We start from the raw sequence: 12,996 nt of genomic DNA, 5'->3' as shown, positions 1-12,996 counted from the left end.
CCTTCTTCTGACCTACCTTTATATTATTAAAGAGTTCTTTTTTTTTCTGTTCTCTTCTTTCTGAAGACTCAGGTCCGTTTATATAGGGATGCTTGAGTGAATTCTATATTAAGAGCCCTGATCCATGCGCCATAACCTAAGTTGCCCAAATGGGATTTAGTTATTTTTTGGCTTTTCTGTTTCCTCAAGGCTTGTGACAGAGTAGAGAGCCCAAAAATGAATCTAGAATTTTTTTTTAAGATTGTGGACTTTTTGAACTAAAAGCAAACAAACACAGGCATAGCAGATTTAAGCAGATGGGACAGGCTTATGAATGAATACATGCTAAAGCTGAATGGACCAGGAATAGACTGATCTGCCCAGTCCTCTTACCACATCCTGTATGTTGCTTTTCAGGATTACCTCCTTAACATGTTCTTCATGTGGGTTGTGAAGGCTCTTGTCATTCTTCAGGATTTAGTATTCTGCAAGACTGTTTATGCAACAGTGCCTCTCTCTGTATGTTCTATAACGAGCTTCAGAGGAGCATCACCAGGAGGTCTGAATCTGATTACAAACGTCAGATGTCTGGAAAACAGAAGAGGTAAATTCCAAAATGGCATGAAATACACACCTTTATCTTCTTCTCTTTTTTTCACACTAGGAGGCCTTCTGCCCATAATGCATTAAAAGCCCTTAGATCCACCCCACCCACCCCAAGGCTTTGGTGGATTTATCAAAAGATGAAAAGAAGCCTTTGCCAAGACAAGTAGAGGGGATTATCTCATCTGAGAAGAAATCAGAAAAAGTAAATCATTCATCTATGATCTCCCTTTCCTCTCCCAGGTGTTCTTTATTACTTCCAAGCTTTGGAGAGACAAGGTTGGGAAATTGATCCATATCCAACTTTTCTCCTGGAGGACAAAGAACATCTCAGAGTCTGTAAATGAGAACTCTGTGCAACTAGCCTCTGAAAATTATGTATTTCGCATAGAAGCATGTACAAGTGCAGGAGATGTTGCCATATGTCTGTAGGATATGACAAGCCCCAAGAGATCATGCTGCCTGAGAAACAGCAGCTAATAGCAGACTCAGCTCCCACAACCCAAGATGAAGTATACCTTTGGCCACAGATGGAAAACGTTGCTTTCTGAGCTTCAGCATCCAGAATACCCACCAGCATGTTGGCTGGGATATCCTGGGAGTTGTAATCCCTCTGAAAATGACTGTTCCTATCTATGAACAAAACCAGATAATGATGCTGCTGCGGTAGAAAATCTTACAGGTGCCCCTCTCTAAGCTTGACAGTAAAGCGAAGAATATTTGGAGAAAAATTATGCAAAAGATTGCATTCTCTTTCTATGAGTTGAGCAGAAGGGAAAGAAGAAACATGTCTTCAAGAAGGATGCTGACAAATTGAAACCAATCATCTCGAGAGGTGGCGAGTCCTCCAATGCTGGAGGCATTCAAGAAAAATGTAGACACCACTTGGCAGATACCCCTCGATTTGGATTCCTGCGTCAAGCAGGGGTTTGGACTTGATGGCCTTGTAGACCCCTTCCAACTTCATGATTCTATGATTTTAAGCAAAGTTTGACCCCAATGACCAGTTAAGGCTCAGATTGGCCCTTTCCTCCATAAGTAGTCCAAAATGTCCAGTACAGATCCCCATACCTCCACTCTTCAGAAAAAGAATGTATTGATACACACTACTCCACCACATAACAAGCAAATTGATATAGTCTCTATGTTCTGCAATGGATTGTCAGGAAGTGGCACCAAAACTGTGTGCAGCTGTCTACCACTGTCTCTACACAGACACGGAGATGTCAGGGAAGATGTTTTTCTCTGCTGGATGTTCCTTTGCAAACAACCATGGCATGTAGAAAAGTGCTTCATATTTAATAAGCATGGTATTTATTTTAACTAACCAGCAGCTAATTATGAAAACACACTTCCAAAGCAGAGCAATTATGCAGTAATATTTTGCATAGTTTATGAAGCCTCCGATGCACGTGTCCCTAGTAGTCACAATATTAATGGCAACAATCCTCTACTAGCCAGACAAATGGCTATTACATGGTAAGTGTCCTATTGCAGAGAAATTAAATGCCAGTTAGGCAAAATGTGGACACTTTAATTCAGTGTGTTTCCCATAGGGAAATGTGATTATGTGAAGTCCATTAGTGACCAGGTTGTTCAATTTGCACATCAAAAAAATACTTCTGGTCCCTTTTGAAGTGGATTTGGAAATCACCGATTTAAAAACAGGACTAAATACAGGACTGTGTTTCTTTTGGCCGGGGGTGGGGGTGGGTGGGTGGCAGATTGTTCAAATGTCTTATGCAAATGTCAGAAATGGGCACATTTCCTTCTGCAGGATAACATAATGTGGTATTTATGTTTCCAAATATGCATATATTTGTGTGTCCCTTTAAACAGTCTTATTCTTTGGTGCAGAAATTAATAGGTCTTGAGTGCAAAGTTTCAGAACAACCATGGGTCATGGCTGCACTCTTTTGGACAAGAGTAGAGGTGGGCATGAAACGAACAACAACAATAAAACACAAAAAAACCTGACAAACTGGGCTGGTTCGTGGTTCGTTTCATGACCCAATTGGGGTATCCCGTTTTGCTGAAGCAAAATGAAACACCAAAAACCCTTTGACTTTTTGTTTCCCTTTGCAAAAGGGGATGCCCACCTGCTCCTTTCCCACTGTCCCTATTGCCTCCACCTACCTGCTCCTTCTGCCACCACCACTTGCAGGTGTCATCCTCCGAGGCCATGACCCACCTGCCCTGCCAGGAGCCAGCCACTGCCTCTGACCATGTGTACCTACAGAGGCAGCAGCAGCTGGAAGACCAACCCACCCCGGCATGAGCCATAAAAATAAACTGCGAACTGGTTCATTTTTTCCTGGGGGTTGTGGTGGTTCATGGTTAGCCATAAACCACGAAGCCTCATGAACCATTGGTTTTTCCTGTTCTCTACTCAGGAGTCAACAGGTTTGTAAGGCTATCTAAACGTGTGCACCTCACAAAATCGTCTCTTTCCAATCCAATGTGCTTCCACAAAGGATATCACCCTCTATGAATCCCAGAAAATCTAAAGGTTCCCCTTCATATTTAGTCCAGTCGTGTCCGACTCTAGGGGGCAGTACTCATCCGTGTTTCCAAACGGTAGAGCCAGCATATGTCCGAAGACAATCTCCCGTGGTCACAGTGCGACTTAGACACGGAACGCTGTTACCTTCCAACCGAGGTGGTCCCTATTTATCTACTTGCATTTGCATGCTTTCGAACGGCTAGGTTGGCGGGAGCTGGGACAAGTGACGGGAGCTCACTCTGTCATGTGGATTCGATCTTACAGCTGCAGATCTACAGCACAGAGGCTTCTGCGGTTTAACCCCCAGCGCCACCATGTCCCTGAACCCAAGAAAGTATAGCGCAAATACTGTATCTTTTACTAGAATATGTCTGTCTTACACAGCTAAAGGAATTTGATACCACTCTAATGGTGACGGATCCATCCTAATATCCATCCTGATATCTGTAATTGGGTGAGATACTTAGAACTCTCTGATGTTGTTTAGAGTGTTAAGGACAGTGCTAAGTACATCACCCAACTACAAATGAAATATAGACTAAGATATGCATATTATTCTCCCATCCCTTGCTGCTCACCAATAGTTTTTGCAAAGGCTGGCAAAGGTAAACAGAACTAGGTTTTACAATCTTTGGGAAATTGGTGAGTATATGAATTGCACTTTAGATGGTGTTCCAAAAGGTAAATAAAGAAATTCAACAGCAATACCTTTACCAATGTCTACTAGCCATAGATAGATGTGTGAATCATCCATATTCCAAGGCAATTTGCCTCTTTCTGCAGCACGACATTGTAAAGTGCTTTGACCAAAAGATAAGTCATGAATTAATGAGTGAAATCATGAGTTAAGGGATTAAATTCATTCAATGGCCAAAATCCAGTCGCTTGGTGTAGTAAACTGCACTAGAGTATGTCCATTGAATCAATAGGGATTCAGTGAGTCAACTCCTCCACAAATTCCATTGATTCAAATAGACTTATCCTAACTGCAAGTGATTATACTAAAGTATAATGTAGCTAGAGTTGGCACATGTAAATCAATGGATCTTACAGAGGAGTTGATTTACCAAATCCCATTGACTCAGTAGGCCTCCTCTAGCACAATTTACTATGATTTGGGCCATTACCTGCTTTGTTTTACATTTCAGGTAGCCAGGCCAGCTCAATATGACCTAGGCTTGGCTCCTTTGTCCAGTGTAAAAGGGAAAAGTGTGTTAAACTGGTTTCGATGAAGAGGATTTGTCATCCTAACTGGATTAGCTGCCTGAGAGGAGCACAAAGCTAGGCTGCAGAATAGACCCACAAAAGAATTATCCTATAAACTGAGTTTTTTTACAATGATATGGCAAAATCTATTGTTCAGTCTGTTGGGGTTTGTAAAGAAATGGTTGCCAACCTTAGGGGCCTCCATGCTTCTAGAGCGTCCCTTAATTTCATTATCTAGTTTTCAAAATAATATGTGAAGGTATTTCTAACATTCAGGTTAACTTAATCAATATAAATCTGAGTATAAATAAAACAAATGATAGGCGTCTTTCCTTTATGAAAAGAAAAACAAAACAGTTTATGCCCTATTCAACTCTAATGGACCAAATTTTCTTGCACAGTCATGGCAGCAGAGAAATGGCAAAATCCACAGATAAACTGCCACCGATTAATGAGTCCCCACTTGCATTATTGGTTTGCACCAAGCCACTCAGCAATGAGGACCCCAAGGAGGGACTTGTTAATTGGCACCGACTTGTTGCTGCATTTTTCTCCTTTACACTGACGTAGTGATATATAAGCACTTGGGCCAATGAATTGGTATTTGGTAAATTTAACAAGTCACATGCTTTCAAATTTCACCATGAATAGTAAGGTTCTCTCCCCCTCCCAATACATACAGTTGTTAACATTTAGTTTTAACTAAAGAATTTTACACCTAAAGTTGCAAACTCTCCATGGTCTGAGTAGATGTTTCTGAACTATGTGACTGGCCCATGGGGGAAGCATGATACGTGGATGTGATTTATCATAGATAAATTTTTATGAGCTAACCCACACAAAGATTTTACTTCAGTACCCTCTATTGAATTGTGGTTTTTATCTTTTCCTATTGTTTTCAAGATTCACATGATGCACTCTGTCATAAGTCATCATCATTAGTCATGAGACCTGTGATTGCCCATGGTTTGGAAATTGTATAGCACATGAAAATACACATTTAGATCCCTCATGGTGACTTCTTCAGCCTTCACCACCAAACCAGGAGGGAGCGTTGGGCATGTTCATGGCCAACATCTTAAATAATGTACTTCGGGTGCGTGGTTTTTTTTCCCCCTTTCCCCTCTGAATGTTTCCAACTGAAACATTTCCATTCCCCCATCTGGTTTACACTGGTGGTTGATGTGAGGCAATATAACATACATTTTTAAAAACATTGTGACATTTCAATGTTACAACATTTTAAAGAAATGAACTGGCCTGGTTATGCAGCAGCCCAAAAATCTGCTGGTCGAAACACCATGTGTCAGCTCATACACAATTAATGTGTTACCTGAGGAAAGAGGTTGCAGCATGGCAAGTGGGAATAGAGGAAGCTGGCAATGGGGTTTTCCTTGACAACGTCTTGAGAGGCAAGTCTCTGCTCTGAGACTAGCAGGTGTGAAGCTGCGAGAGTCCCCAAACACACAAATATCAGCAATGCACAGCAATGCACAGTTTATGGATATTGCAATGTCAACTGCATACACTGATGTGAAAAGATTATATCTAACTAATTATGGGTTGTAACAGTGAAGATAACAGTGAAGGTATCAGCTGACTTCATGTCTCCATTCTTCAGCAAAGAGAGTACACACAAAACGCTGAAGGTGTAGAACGGGAACCAATTTGTTCAGAAAACTCACCTTTGCTCAGCCATTTCTCTCAGCCAGGCCTGCTTCACAGGGTTGGTTGTGGAGACACAATGAAGAGCTTTGAGCTCATTGGAATCAAAATGGGATGTAAATGCAATTAATGCATAAAATAATAAGAAATAAGCCAAGAGCCTGTGTTCTGCATAGGACATCAAACCATGTCACAAGAGAGAGAGAGAGAGAGAGAGAGAGAGAGAGAGATATGGCTGTTTGAAGGCATCATCCCAGCCCAACCAGAAGAACTTCTCTTTGATCTTCCTGTCTGATAATAGCTAGTGGCCATGTTGAGTACCTGGAGCCATTTCTGCAGCTGAGAATACTTCAGAGCCAGAAGATACTCCATCGTAGAACTCAGATTGCTCACTATAGAGGGCAAGTTCATGCAGTGACAGAGGCTTCCTCTTCTAGCCTTAATGATTCCCAACAGCTGCTCAGAATAAAATGCACTTTTAAAAAATCTTTTATTAAAACCAATGACCATTTCATCCAATAGCAAGTTTCTGCAAAAAGCAGCCATTTCTGTTTTGAATTGTCCCATTGAAACTCATAGCTGAGGGCTGCAAGTGCCTTCCTTTAAATGTTTGCAAAAGCATTTGTTGCTGTTGTTTTAAAGTTACTATAGGAAGAGCTTGTGAACCTCAGAGTCTAGAAAAGTATTTCTACGACATCCTGCCCCTTTCCTCCCCGTCTTCTTTCCAGGAGGGTCTGTTCTTCCTGCTGCAGTTGCTGGCGGTCATGTGTTTCCAAGGGCTTCTCTGCCATATGGCTTCTAGTTGGGATGATTTATGAGGTGAAGAGAGCAGGCTGATAAATTTTACTGCTAGTCCCAGCATAGACCGGGGTATCAACAGCCCAATCCAGACAGCCCTAATGGAAACTGCCGGCACCACAGAGCAAGGCATTATTTATGACTGTCTGTAATGCCACTGCTGGAAATTTATCATCGCTTCTCCTGCTCAAGCTGGAATCATGGCAGCATGGCCAGAGGGAGGAAGGGGAGGGGAATGGAGGAAGAGGAGGACAAAGTGGTGGTTTGGGCGGAAAGCGGTGTTGTTCCTCAGAATTGTCTCCATCCCTGCAGTGCATTAGGCCACAGTGTTATGCCTGTCAGGGAAAAAAAACAAGAAAAGAGCTGATGAAAGGTTTCAATGAACACAACGTTCTGTGATATCTATCTGGAGAGGAAACAACATACCAGAGGAGGAAAAGAATTAGCAAGCAGAGCATGCAAGGCAGAGCAGATGCTGGATTATGAGAGATGCTTGCGGGGGTATTCACAAGTGACACTTGAGAACATGGCCTGCAAACCAAACATACAACATAAATTAAAGGACAAGGACATGTTTATTGGTCAGACTGTTTGCTTTTAAAACAAATCTTTCATCCTTCTGCTTATTGCTTTCCTATGGAAGCAGCTGAACTACTTACAACTAAGACCATCAACAAATCATCGCAAAACAGGGATTGGAAAGAGAGAAATTACTAAAGTTTATGATTGGCTGCATTAGGATTATTTGGTACAGTGAGGTGACCTAGTGCTGGGTTTATGATTATCAGACAGGAATTAACCATTATAGAACCAGTAATAAACAAAAAAGGGAAAACAAACTTATTTTTTATTGTTCAAGCAAATCGAGTAATGGACAGAGCAGGAGAACAAGGTCTCTAAATGAGGGCAGGTGGTTTTAAAAAAACCCTTCAGATGACTTCCATATGTGCAAGGTCTGCTGCCACCCATTGGGATCATGTGCTATGGCTGTTTCTTTCTAGCAAGGCCAACAAGTACCTTGAAGTGATGTCTCAGAAGGAAGATAAAGCAAACATAGTGAGGGCTATGCCTGGCTAGATAGGTATCTCCCTCTTGCCACCCTCACCTAAACTGGTTCAGGTTAGGACTTGTTTGACATGAACTGATGCCCAATCTCCAACAGGTTGAACGTTTCAGGGCAGCAGACTGGAGCTCCCCATGATGGGAACAGTGGCTGGAAAGAGGGGGGGCAGAGGAGGGGTCCTTGGCTTAGGTATGCTGGAGAAAATGCATGTCTTTGCACAGGGAGAAGTGGAAGGGCCTCCTCCAGTTTCCTAGGCTGCCCTTTATCTGTGCTGACTTGGCTTCTGCCTGGATCCATATTCTTAGGGTTGCAGAGATGTCACTTCCATCCTTTTCACATTTTCTCTCTTGACCTTCTCTGGGAGATGACCGAGGAGGCATCCTGCTTTTGTTCTCAAGCGCTGAAGAGGAAGCCAGACTCCCTGCACATCTCTACCTTAGCTAGCTAGAATAAGGATTCCTATAATCTTTTCTAGCTCAACATACTTTTCTAATAAACACCGTAAGTGATTTATTTCTACAGAAGGAAGTGTGTTCTACTAACCAGTCTGATTTTCAGGCCTGAATCCACAAGTTGGCTGCTTCTTGTTCTGCCAATTGGACAGATTCACAGGGTTATCGGGTCCCATCTCCTGCCAAAGCAGGAAATCCACAGAGATGGCCATCTAAACGCAGTTCAGACATGTTAAATGAAGAAGAGTCCACTGCTTTCCAAAGCAACCCATCCCACCATTGAACAGCCCTTGGCCCCACCATGTTCTTCCAAATGTTTAATGGGGATCTTGTTTCCGATAAATTGATTTATGTTCTATGCTATGGAGCACAAGGGTGGAAAGCTAGAATATCATGGGGCAACTTGTTGAAGGCCTTGCCAAAATCAGGTTGCACTACCTCTGCGGCATCCTTCTTTTTTTTTTCTGTCAAAAATGAGAGAGAAAATTAGTCTTCTATGACTTGTTTTTGAGAAACCCTTGTAGTAATCATTGCACTCTTTTCTAGCTGCTCACAGACTGTCTCTTTTATCAATTCTAGTATCTTTCCTAGTATTGATGTCAAACTGATTGTGTGCGTCCATTTTTCTTCTTTATGAAGAAAGGGAACAACATTTGTTTAAGTCCAGTGTGCACTTACTACACGTCTTCTCCAAAAAAATTGCAGATTATGAACAGAGGCTCTGAGACGATACCTGCAATTCCTTTAGCATCTTTGGATGCAGTTCATCAGGCAATAGAGACCTGAACTTACTTGAAATAGCTAAATGCTCCTGCACCACTTCTTGACTTTCCTTTACTTTCAGCCCCTCGATCCCTCTTTGATTCTGTTTTTAACTGACTAGGCATTTTTTTCAACATAAGACATATGACATAAGAATAGTTCCATCATTTCTTTACCACTTTCTTGTTCATTCTCCTGTTCTGACATAAAACAAAAATTATATTATAATATTTACAATCACTCTTTACAAGCCTAAGCTTATTATGAGTTTTAATATTGACAATCCCTTGTCCTTCTTCCTTGGAAATTTGCTCCTCCTTTCATTTCCTACATATTTCCCTTTTACATTCATCTGAAAGTTTCTCATGGAACTAGCCTAGTTTCTGTAGATGCCACCTGCTCTTCTTCTCTGAATTGCTTGTCATTATTACTCAAACACCTCATCTTCAAGAAACTCCCATCCATTGTTACTTCCCTTTTCCTTGCATATTACTGACTATGAGATTAACGACTATTTCCTTAAGCTTACTGAAATCAGCTTTCTTAAAGTTCAGAATCTATATCTGAATAATCTCAACTTTCCTTTTCTCCTTGAAACATCCACTCAAGGAACCCTCTATTCCTATCATGCAGACTTCTCTGTTGGTGAGGGTCAAGGCTAAGATAGCTGATCTCCTTGTCACTTCTGCTTTCTGATTGCCAATTGCCTGCATTTGGCATTCTTCCTTCATCCTGTAGTCCAGTGATCCCCAACCTTGGGCCTCCAGATGTTCTTGGACTTCGACTCCCAGAAATCCTGGCCAGCAGAGGTAGTGGTGAAGGATTCTGGGAGTTGTAGTCCAAGAACACCTGGAGGCCCAAGGTTGGGGACCACTGCTGTAGTCAACCCACTCTGTTGCTCTTCCAGAAGGGCCTCCTCTGTTTTATCCAGAACCACCCCATCTTCCCCAGTGAACCAAAGTATGAGTAGACAGCTCTCAAGCTGTTGTATCTTCTCTTCCAGCAAGGCAACTTCCTGCAGGTATGGCTTCCTACAACCTCAGGCATGAAAAACAAATCCATGGAACAAATGTTGGAAGCTACCACTGAATGCTGAGAAACTTTCCTTGTTCTGTGTAGGCTGTGGAGAAAAGCTCCTCTCTCAAACTCTCCCACCTGTTCACTCTTCCCTGTTTGTTTATTCCTACTTATGAGCAAAAAGAGGGTGAGGCTTCAGGGCTGGTGTCTACTACCCCTGCCTCAAGCCTGCCTCCCTTTCTCAAGAGATTCAACAGCACACAACTGTAGTTACACACAAACAAACCTGAAAACACTCAGATTAATCACCAGCCTTAATCTCAAAGACATAAACTCACTCTGTTACATCTGTTCTGATATCCCTTGCAAAACACCACTGTTTAATCTCCTTGTTCCCTCAGTCCTGCTCGTGAGTCTGCAGAGACGGAGAGCAGTATCTGCTAGCCCCATCTACAACCAAGGGATTCTGCTTAATGGTGGGGAAGTGAAAGATACATACACACTTTCATTAATAGCCCTGGAAAGTGTGAACTGTGTGCATGCATTAAAAGTTCAATTAATGTGAGTTTCACCTCCGTCCCTATTATCTCTAAAAAATTTGAATTTGCCAAATTGCCCTAAACTGGCTGAAAAATAAATGAAAATCCTTTTCCAACAAGGGACTGCCAGACATGAATTCTAGGGCTGGCTCTACTCTTAGGCAGAGTGTGGTGATGTGGTGACCATCTCCAGCAGCAAAACGTGGTAAGATGTTTGGAGGACAAAATGTGTGTGGCATTTGCCCCCTAAGCCAGCCTCCTAGGCTCAGGTGCATGGAAGGACAGTGCACCATCACCTATGCAGAAATTAGGTCCAATTGGCATTTAAATATGTGATGAAGGAGGGTAGCATCTTGCCCTTTGCTTTGGCTAGCAAAATACCTTGCTCTGGACACACAATACATTAGCTGCAGCTGTACGAACATCTGTATCTTCATTGGCAGACCCCTTTGTGTGAGTGAATTGCTTCATAAGACAGGAAATTAGTTTTGCAGCCACAATCTTTATTTGTTTTGTGTAACTTGCTGAGCAGGACCAGAGGTGAACATTTCTTTGGGCGAAAGGTGGAGGAGATACCAGCCATAGACTATGATTACTGATAAAATACTTTGGCAGGAGACAAGTTCATTCCATGAAATTGTGATCTTCTTTACCAAAAAGCTCCACAAATTCACTGCCCATGAGTCCTCCAGGGCATTATTTGTAGATCCTTGTCAACAGATTTCTGATAAAAATGGAGACAGCTAGCTGTGTGTGCTAATGCTGAGAGTTTACAGAAGTGTCAGCTACTCGGTATTTATGAAGCAATCTTTAGATATCTTGATGCCAAGATTTCTCTCACTTTCTTTCTCCTCATCTGTGCTAGACTTAGGAAGCATTAATATCAAAGCTGTCTTGGGAGAATGCTGACTAATTCCCCGGATGTAGAAGTCATGCTCTGCAGACACAACTTACCAAACTTAAGAAAAAATCTATCAGCAGTGGGGGAGGAAATTCCCATCTTGGCAACCATCTGAATTCTCAGTGCTATCAATGTTTATGCAAGTCCCAAATTATCCCACAAACAAAAGTGATTACATCCTTTTTTAAAAAAACAGGAAACTACAGTGCTAGAAAGTAGCCAAATCACCTTCAGAAAAGAGAGCACAAAACTGAGATGGAAGAATGTACTAAAAGACCTGCTTCTACATCTCACATTTAAAACACAACAGTAGAGTATAAAAGAGGTGTTTTTGATGACACAGCTATGGAGCAGTCTAGAGCAGTGGTCCCCAACCTTGGGCCTCCAGATGTTCTTGGACTTCAACTCCCAGAAATCTTGGCCAGCAGAGGTGGTGGTGAAGACTTCTGGGAGTTGTAGTCCAAGAATATCTGGAGGCCCAAGGTTGGGGACCACTGGTCTAGATAGTAAAGGAGAAGGTGGCAGGTGGAAAAAAAATGGGACAGAACGGGGGCAAGCTATTTTTTCAGGATAATAAGAAAGAAATGAAGGAAGGGATGGGTACTTGGAACAAACCATCTATAGAATACAGCAAATGAAGGATATGAATTGTTCAAAAACAAGAGAAAGATTAGAATGGGAGCTGAAGTTGTAGTATATGAATATATATATATATATATATATATATATATATATATATATATATATATATATATATATATATACATTTGTGCACAGAAATGCTGGAGGAGAAGATTTACTGTCCCATTGAGAGCATCTGGATCATTGTAGTGAAAAACAAAGGGAACATAGTAGTTGCAGTGTACTACCTACTTCCTAATCAATGAGATGCAGATGAAACTTTTGAAAAGCAAGTTGCAAGGATTTCAAAGAAACAAAATGTAGTTAGTAGTGACTGGAGATTTCTATTATCCAAATATATGTTGGGAGGCAAATTCCCTTCTAAGAAATTCCTGGCTTGTGTGCCTGATAATTTTCTCCTACAAGGAGTGGAGAAAGAAACTAGAGGATTTGCTATCCTTGACTTGGTGGAGGAAGTGGCAATAAGGGGAACTCTGGGTGAGAGTGACCATGTTCTACTAGAATTCTTGATTTCAAAGGAAACCAAAGCAGAGTGTAGCCACACACTTCTGCTGGATTTCAAAAAAGCCAATGTTAATAATCTCAGAACAAGCATAAGTAAGGTCCCATGGCAGGAGATCCTAAAAAAAAAAAGGAGCCCACGAAGGGTGAGAGCTTTTTAAAAAAAGGAAATTCTAAGGACACAACTACAAAAAATGCCAACTAGAAAAAAAGGTAGGAGACAGCAAAAAAGAGGCCACTGTCGCTTCACAAAAAGGTCAGGCAGGACCTGAAAACAAAAAAAGGACACATACAGGAAGATCAGACAACAAAGGAAGATTACAGACAAGTAGCAAGGAATTGCAGGGAGAGCAAAAGCTGAGAAT

The 12,996-nt window shown here is 41.7% G+C and overlaps 1 long non-coding RNA gene across 1 annotated transcript; it reads right to left on the bottom strand.

The window, feature by feature from the left end:
• Positions 1-260: 260 nt before the first annotated feature.
• On the bottom strand, positions 261-9,718 carry LOC140701878 (uncharacterized). Its single transcript, XR_012080867.2, has 3 exons — positions 8,361-9,718; positions 7,181-7,285; positions 261-7,089 (listed from the first exon to the last, which is right to left on the bottom strand). It is a non-coding gene; the product is annotated as an uncharacterized LOC140701878 (long non-coding RNA).
• Between the last annotated feature and the right edge of the window lie 3,278 nt (positions 9,719-12,996).

Source organism: Pogona vitticeps, chromosome 8 (assembly GCF_051106095.1).
Source record: "Pogona vitticeps strain Pit_001003342236 chromosome 8, PviZW2.1, whole genome shotgun sequence".
Taxonomy (NCBI): domain Eukaryota; kingdom Metazoa; phylum Chordata; class Lepidosauria; order Squamata; family Agamidae; genus Pogona; species Pogona vitticeps.
The sequence above is the reverse complement of the archived record's forward strand: the minus strand, read 5'-3'. Positions and strand labels throughout refer to the sequence as shown.